The 7,725-nt window shown below is 36.7% G+C and overlaps 1 pseudogene; it reads left to right on the top strand.

The window, feature by feature from the left end:
* The first annotated feature begins 2,563 nt into the window (after nucleotides 1–2,563).
* LOC120209739 lies at nucleotides 2,564–7,137 on the top strand (annotated as a pseudogene).
* The last annotated feature ends 588 nt before the right edge of the window (nucleotides 7,138–7,725 follow it).

Raw genomic sequence — 7,725 nt, 5'->3', positions numbered from 1 at the left:
GCCAAATTCTCCATCTCTCAGTTTGTTATACGAACACAAGAAGAAGAAGAAGAAGAAATGGAGATAGGAAGATGTGTGTGTTCAAAAGAACGAGGCGTGAATATATATATATAATGGGAGTAAATAGGAACAGGTGAAGCAATGCGAGGTTAGTTGATGCCAGCAACTGCATTTATATGCCCTATTAATCATACAAATTAACACAAACGTGTAGCTTAGGTTTTAATTTAATATCCCGCGGTTAAAACTAACCTTATCTTTTTCAATGATGATATGATATTACTTTATGATGACCTATCAACATCATCGTTAAGTTTTTAACAACGGGATACTAAAATGAGACATAAACTAAACGTTAGGTATGCTTTTGAAAGAAATAATATTTAACTACCAAAATATAATAAAAGTAATAGTTAGATATTAAATGTGTAATTTACTCTAGAAAATATAAAATATATATATATATCCAAAATATATAAAAATTTGAAATATCCTTTGAATCACAACTTTTAATATTTTTTAATTAATCTAGGATGCTTACACGTGGTTATATGTGTTCTAAAAACTCTTAACCATTTGACAATGAAAGTTCAAATGTTTTTACAATCTTTGATACTCGAACCTATAATCTCTAGAAATAACAATCTAATTCGTGACAATTTATAATAATTTAAAATATCATTACATTATAAACTTTAATGTTTTCTTTAGGATCTTATTGAGAGGAGCTTAGCATTAATCTTTAACGCGTTGAAGTTTAAATAAGAGCGAGTTTTCCTGTCATGTACATTAATACAAACAGTTGAAATCTACCTTGTACCACATATACAATGCATGATTTAAAACTAATTGATTTTTAAAATATTAATGGATTTAAGGTTAAAATTTATTAGGTTTTAATATTTTAAATGAATATGGAGATTAAGCACAATATAAACGAACGAATATAAATTAATGAACATAAATGAATGGATTACCGAATGTTCACAACCGTAAATAAATGAATAAATACATTGTTCGTGTTCATTCATTTAATTAGACGAAAGAAACAAACTTTCCACTAAAAGTTTCGTTTACAAGCCTATCGAAAATTTTGAGAGGTCATATCTTTGTATTTTTTGTCTAAACAAATGAGCATAATTAATCACTGCGATCCATAATTAATTCGTTAGATGGAAGGGAAGGTGATGCTTTTTATTGACACATGATTTGTTCCCATAGATCCACGGTCCAGCTCAATCTGCTCATACCAAAACAAAAATGTTAACGCTTCAATTACACCAAAACGACACCGTGGCCACGCAAAGCTACTCCCCAGACACAAAAACAAATAGCAACTCGATGCTGTTTTTCACCGAGCTACATGAAACTTTGTATCTTTTTTTATCCGAACTCTACGTTTTTTTAATCAAGCAAGGTATGCTTTTACAAATTATTGTTGAATTATTGAATTTTGTTGACGATAATATTTATGTTGGGATGGTTTTAGACGATTCATTTTTTTTAGTTTAATGGAGAGTTATAACTGGTGACTTGATGATGTTTGATCAATATTTAAATTTTTTTTTTTACATGTGGAAGAAGAAGAAGAAATGGTGAAGATATTCCAACTCATCTCTTAATCTTACTTGAAAAATTTTATAATAACTCTTAACGTTGGTGTGAGGCGTAGAGTCATGATAAATACTCAGATTGGTAGACTCGATAGATATGATCGTATGATAGTAAATTTAACTCTAGTAGATCATGTGCTTTTATTATAGATCATATCAAAGGATAACGACTTCTGGAGAGGTGCAAGACTTCTGGAGAGGTGCAAGGCTTCTGAACTCTGTCAGGGACGAAATTTAAACTCTTTTTAAAACAAACAATTCTTTTAGGTAAATTATGCATTTAGTATTTAAACTATCTGTTTGGTCCATAAAATCTTGTCTTGTTGGAGTGAGGGTTGAGTCTACGAAAGTGGAGGATCTGGCCATGTGTTGTGTTTGCAGAGTGGGTTCACTACCTTTTGTTTATCTTGGAATTCCTTTAGGTGCTGATCACATAGAGTGGCAACTTGGGATCCGATAGTTGAAAGAGTTAGCTCGAAATTGGCAGGTTGGAAATGTAGAACTCTATCTTTTGCTGGAAGGATAACACTCATCAACTCAGTCCTGTCATCCCTTCCGTTATATTACATGTCCTTATTTGAGATCCCAAAATTATGTATTACAAAGGATTGAGAGACTTAGAAAGGGTTTTCTTTGTGGCAGCACTGATGGTAAGAAGAAGATAGCGCGAGTAAGCTGGAGCAAGGTGTGTTTATCCCATAAAATGGGGTGCAGGGGTTGTAAATTTGCAAGCAAATAATGAGGCACTTTTGGCTAAATAGGGCTGGAGGTTCGAGTGGGAGAGGAATGCCCTATGGAGGAAAACTATTGTTTCAAAATATGGTGTCCCACCCGATAATGAAATGATTAACGCCACAAATTTGAGGAATATGTCAATTATGTGGCGAGGCATTGTAATACAGGGGGTATCACTTATACAGGGGTGTTGGAGTTAAAGTCCCTTATACAGGATGGCTCCTGTCAAGGTGTCCTTAGCGATTGGTATTGTTTGGGCCTTGGAGTTGTTTGTTGAAGCAGGATGGCTACGATTGGTATCTTTATCGGTGGAATTTAAATCTCCTATTGTGTTTCATTGGATCCGAAATCCACTTTCTTTCCCTATGAAATGGTTGTCGGTGTTTCAAAAGATTGATAAGAAGTCGAACATTATAAATTTGGTTGAGTTTGATGGTAAGTCTCGGTCGTGTGGTTCTTTTTCTGAGTGGCTGGCTGTTGCTGGATCATCGAGGAACTTAATCTTCAAAGCTTGGTGGTAATTGAGTTGTTATCTGTTCGATTGGGGCAGAAGTCCTTGCTTTCTTTGTCTTGGTAGCATCTTCATCTTTGTCGTGTAGGATTGAGGTGGCCATGTCCATTGGAGTTTGAATTTCGGCTCAAGGTTTTAGCTCTGGCGAGATTTACTTTGGTTTGTGTTATTCCTTCTCAATAGATGTTGGATCGGGGTCTTATTGTTTGAGGTTTGCAAGGCGTGTTGGTGATCTTCTCGTGTGTGCATTGTTATTGCTTTGTTGGGTCGTTTTTGTTCTTTTTGGGGTGGTTTGTTATGTTGTATCGATGTTGCTTTTGGGTTGTACTCACTTTGCGGTCGTTTTTCTTTGGTATTGTAGGTTGATTACCTTATGTTGTCCTTGGTGGTATGTACTCTTTCCCCCAATTAGGTGTAGGAGGGTTTTTAATGAAGCATACTACCAAGTGGATTTTTATTAATAAAATCTTTGATTGTCGATCAATTTTTTTTTATTTTTTTCAAAATCATACCTAAAATTTAGTTTTTGTTTTATTTTAGTATCTTGTTCAAAATTTAACGTTACGTTTTTTTAAAATATTAAGTTTATGTACCAAAATCGATAGTTTATGTACTAAATATGTTAAGTTTTTAATGGCGAGTACTAAAATGAAATAAAAATTAGATGTTAGGTATGATTTAAAAAAATTAAAATTTTAGGTACTAAAACGGATCAAAATTGATAGTTTAAGTGTTAAATGAAATTTCTTGGTATTGAGACTATCAAGAATATGATATTGTGGGCATGTCCGGTCATTGTGTTGGTGTTGACTCTTCCTTATTTGAGCAACATTTCGTTGTTGCGAGAAGCTGGTGTGAGCTTTGGTGTTAACCGGGGGATTGTTGTTTCTTCGTTAAACCACTTATCCAACTATTTCTTCTTTCAGTAGCTATATATATCAGTCCCACACTACTTCCCTACCTCAACCATCCATATCCAACTATTTCTTCTTTCCCCCTAATATATATATATATATATATATATTCATATAACTATTTTAAAAGGAAAATTATATCATCTTGTCAAAAATTTAGGCTCCAAAATTTAAGCTTATTAGTAGATTTGTGTGCATCGTATAATAAGTTAATATATAAATCAATGTTTAAATATTAATTGAGATATGATTAAATGTATATATTAATGTGAATAACTTACGATACTTCTTAATTATATTTAGATATAAAATTTGTATGTCTCGATTAATCTAATAAAAGTATTTTGTATAGGTCCTATATACATATATGCTCGAGTTTTGGATTTTGTACTTGTCGTGCAGGGAACTGAGGCTTATATTCCAGAATGTGAACCTAATCGAGTTCACAACTCTCTCTTTTTATGTTCATATAGATTCAAGCGGCTTTTCGTACGGATGAGATCCGTAGGAATCCTCCCATCCCACAAGATGGATGAGAGCTGAAATGAGCTACTTCCATGAGACAATCTGGAAAGGTGTACCGAAATTCTTGCGTCCGGTTTACACAGCTTTGAAGAACCTCGGGATAAATGAACGTGTTCCCTACAACGCCCCTCTTATTCAATTCTCTTCATGGATGGGAGGGGATCGTGATGGTATGTTTTTTCCGTATATATTTAACTGAAGAATGTCTTCCTCATTAATCGAGTTGAAATGCAGAAATGCTTACCTTATTTCATATACCGAGACTGATAACCGGAGATACTATTCGTTGTGGACTGCAGGAAACCCCAGAGTAACTCCGGAAGTTACGAGAGACGTATGCTTGTTGGCTAGAATGATGGCGGCTAACATGTACTTCTCCCAAATAGAGGATCTTATGTTTGAGGTGTAAAAATGATAACTTCCCAGCCCCAGACACTTTTTCCTCCAAATAGAGTTAGATCATGGTTTATTGTTAAGATTTTGATTCATCTTCTTTCTTTTTTGCTCCGGTTTATTTTCAGTTATCAATGTGGCGCTGCAGCGATGAACTTCGTGTTCGTGCAGATAAACTTCATAGGTCCTCGAAAAAAGATGCAAAACATTACATAGGTATGTAACATTGATCTTAACGCATGCTCCATAAGATTGAAATATTGTTTGGGTACAAGTTCTAGATCCATGTGTTGTTCATTGTTAAAAAAAATTAAGAGCAGAATTCTGGAAACAGATTCCTCCAAATGAGCCTCTCGTGATATTCTCGGTGATGTGAGAGATAAGCTGTACAATACAAGAGAACGAGCTCGTCACCTGTGGGTTAACGGGTTTTCCGACATTCCCGAAGAAGCAGCGTTTACCAATGTGGAGCAGGTCTGTACTTTAAAACTTCATCTGATGAACTTTCTGAGTTACAGCTGAATTAGTTGATTTCCAAGTGTTGCGTATTCTTACCATTTTTCTATACCGTGGTTTCTGGAGCCTCTTGAACTCTGCTATAGCTCACTCTGTGCTTGTGGTTATCGGCCAATTGCAGATGGAAGCCTTCTTGATTTCTTACGGTAAGTTTCTACCTTTGGGCTTTCACTTGTGAGACTAGATATCCGACAGGAATCTGACAGGCATACTGATGTCCTCGATGCTATCACAAAGCACCTAGATATTGGATCTTATCGAGAATGGCCTGAAGAGCGCCGACAGGAATGGCTCTTATCTGAACTCAGAGGCAAGCGTCCTCTATTAGGCCCTGATCTTCCCAAATCAGAAGAAGTCGCCGATGTGTTGGACACTTTTCATGTCATTTCCGAACAGCCTGCAGACAGCTTTGGTGCCTATATTATCTCGATGGCAACAGCCCCATTTGATGTGCTTGCTGTTGAGCTTTTACTAAAGCAACCATTAAGGGTGGTGCCGTTGTTTGAAAAACTCGCTGATCTTGAAGCTGCACCTGCTGCTGTGGCTCGCCTCTTCTCAATAGATTGGTACAGAAATCGGATCAACGGGAAACAGGAAGTGATGATAGGTTACTCGGATTCTGGAAAAGATGCTGGCCGCCTCTCTGCAGCTTGGCAGCTATACAAGGCGAAAGAGGAACTTGTAAAGGTTGCAAAGCAGTACGGTGTTAAGCTTACGATGTTCCATGGCCGAGGAGGGACTGTTGGGAGAGAAGGGGGACCGACTCATCTTGCTATATTATCTCAACCACCTGATACAATTCACAGTTCACTTCGAGTAACAGTTCAAGGTGAAGTTATCGAACAATCCTTCGGAGAGGAGCACTTGTGCTTCAGGACGCTTCAGCGTTTTACTGCTGAGCATGGAATGCATCCCCCTGTATCACCAAATCCAGAATGGCGTGAACTCATGGATGAAATGGCACTAGTTGCAACGAAGGAATACCGTTCTGTAGTCTTCCAGGAACCTCGTTTTGTTGAATACTTCCGCCTAGTAAGTATTTCACCGATATAATACCTTCTCGGTACTTCAATTGAAATCTTCATAATATTTACTACATATCTTAATACTTAAAAGTAACAATCTGAATTAACCTGTTGAAGGCAACACCGGAATTGGAGTATGGTCGGATGAATATCGGAAGTCGTCCATCGAAAAGAAAGCCAAGTGGAGGCATCGAATCACTCCGTGCAATCCCATGGATCTTTGCCTGGACTCAAACAAGGTTTCATTTACCGGTGTGGCTTGGCTTTGGGGCAGCTTTTAAGCACGTCATCGAGAAGGACACGAAGAATCTCCAGATGCTCCGAGACATGTACAACCAATGACCTTTCTTTAGGGTCACAATGGACTTAATCGAAATGGTGTTTGCCAAGGGAGACCATGGTATTGCTGCCTTGTATGACAAGCTACTTGTATCGAAAGAGCACTTGCCCTTTGGAGAGAAATTGAGAACCAACTATGAAGAAACCAAGCGTCTTGTTCTCCAGGTAATACAAATGGGAAGACAATGCAGTGATTCTAGTATAAAGCTCTATTTATATGAATCCTAGCAACAATTTCACCTTCTTTTGTAGGTTGCCGGACATCGAGATCTTCTCGAAGGCGACCCGTACCTGAAGCAGAGGCTCCGACTTCATGATGCTTACATCACGACCCTCAATGTATGCCAAGCATACACTTTGAAAAGGATCCGAGACCCATATTATCATGTGAAGGTAAGGCCGCACTTGTCCAAGGAATACAAACTCAACCCGACAAGCGAGTATGCTCCTGGTCCGGAAGACACCCTTATATTGACCATGAAGGGTATTGCTGCTGGCATGCAAAACACTGGTTAAAACTAAACATAGCCCCCAACTTGCGGATGATTGTTGTTTTTCTCTATATTCCTATCGTATATAACGGTTGTGCCTTTCTAAGGTTGTATTTGCTTCAAGTAAACCCTTTTTATTATCATTATTATTAGGGTAAATCATATAGGATATCGCTGAGATATCTAAACTTTAAGTAGTGTATCATTTATATCACTTAACTTTTAATTTTTTCAGTTATTAGGTTTTAACTCCAGTTATATCACTTGGCCGTTAAAATCCAAATTGTGTGATAACATAGATAAAATGAAATTATTTGATACTAGTATTAATATCTAAAATGACATTGAACGAACTTTAAGAGTGTATCGATTTTACTACTAAAATAATATATAATTTGGTTTTTGATATCACACTTTTTCAGTGGCGGTCAACAATCAATTATCACCTGTCATCCAATAAGATCGACACAAACGTTTTCACTTCAAAACATTGAAATTAAACAAAAGAAATCTAACGTTTTTAAGAGCTTAGAGAGTTTATTAGATTTGACAGATTTAAGACGCTCGAGCTCGAGCATAGGATCAAGTGACCCTATGTATATATATATGGGGGGGGGGCTTTAGTTGTACATATAAATTATAGCAGATCGTTACTCGATAAAG

This window comes from Hibiscus syriacus, unplaced genomic scaffold (assembly GCF_006381635.1).
Source record: "Hibiscus syriacus cultivar Baekdansim isolate YM2019G1 unplaced genomic scaffold, ASM638163v2 tig00020022_pilon, whole genome shotgun sequence".
Classification (NCBI taxonomy): domain Eukaryota; kingdom Viridiplantae; phylum Streptophyta; class Magnoliopsida; order Malvales; family Malvaceae; genus Hibiscus; species Hibiscus syriacus.
This window is presented reverse-complemented; position numbering and strand designations above follow the sequence as displayed.